We start from the raw sequence: 1,079 nt of genomic DNA, 5'->3' as shown, positions 1-1,079 counted from the left end.
GCAGGAGAATTGCCTGAACCCAGGAGGCGGAGGTTGCGGTGAGCCGAGATTGCGCCATTGCACTCCAGCCTGGGTAAAAAGAGCGAAACTCCGTCTCAAAAAAAAAAAAAAAAATATTGAAACACAGAGAGGTTAAATGGTTTGTCTATGGTCTCACAGTTTGTGGGGCTGCCTGGAATTTGAACTCCAGCAGTTTGATTCCAGATCTTGTACTCCTAACTTAACCCTCTTGTTCAAAACTTCAGTGCCTTGAGGTGAAGGACTGTAAATAATCAAATCTAAATATAAGTGGGGTGTCCTTTTAAAACATTTTTTTAAATCTTCAGGATAGGCCGAGTGCAGTAGCTCACACCTATAATCCCAGCACTTTGGGAGGCCGAGGCAGGCAGAGCATGAGGTCAAGAGATCAAGATCATCCTGGTCAACATGGTGAAACCCCATCTCTACTAAAAGTACAAAAATTAGCTGGGCATGGTGGCGCATTCCTGTAGTCCCAGCTACTCAGGAGGCTGAGGAAGGAGAATTGCTTGAACCCTGGAGGTGGAGGTTGCAGTGAGCCCACATCACGCCACTGCACTCCAGCCTGGAGACAGAGCAAGACTCCGTTTCAAAAAAATAATAATAAAAAATCATCACCCTAATACCCAAATTAATTAACCTCTTTGCTGAAGTTTACAGATGGACTTGCTTTGTCTCAAAGCAAAATATGATAAAGTTCTAATGATTTATAACAGAAAGATTGATATCTTTGGGAATTCCTCTCTCTGGCTTGATATTGACAGCCAGTACATGTATCATTAAAATTCACTAAGGACAAAGCCACAATGAGATACCACCTCATACCCATTAGAATGGCTACTATTGAAAAAAAAAAAAAAAAACAGAAAATAGTAATGTGGGCCAGATGCAGTTGCTCATGCCTGTAATCCTAGCACTTTGGGAGGCCAAGGCGGGCAGTTCCCTTGAGGTGAGGAATTTGAGACCAGCCTGGCCAACGTGGTGAAACCCCGTGTCTACAAAAATACAAAAATATGCCGGGCACGGTGGCTCATGCCTGTAATCCCAGCACTTTGGGAGGC

Source organism: Cebus imitator, unplaced genomic scaffold, assembly GCF_001604975.1.
Source record: "Cebus imitator isolate Cc_AM_T3 unplaced genomic scaffold, Cebus_imitator-1.0 Scaffold88, whole genome shotgun sequence".
Taxonomy (NCBI): Eukaryota; Metazoa; Chordata; class Mammalia; order Primates; family Cebidae; genus Cebus; species Cebus imitator.
The sequence above is the reverse complement of the archived record's forward strand: the minus strand, read 5'-3'. Positions refer to the sequence as shown.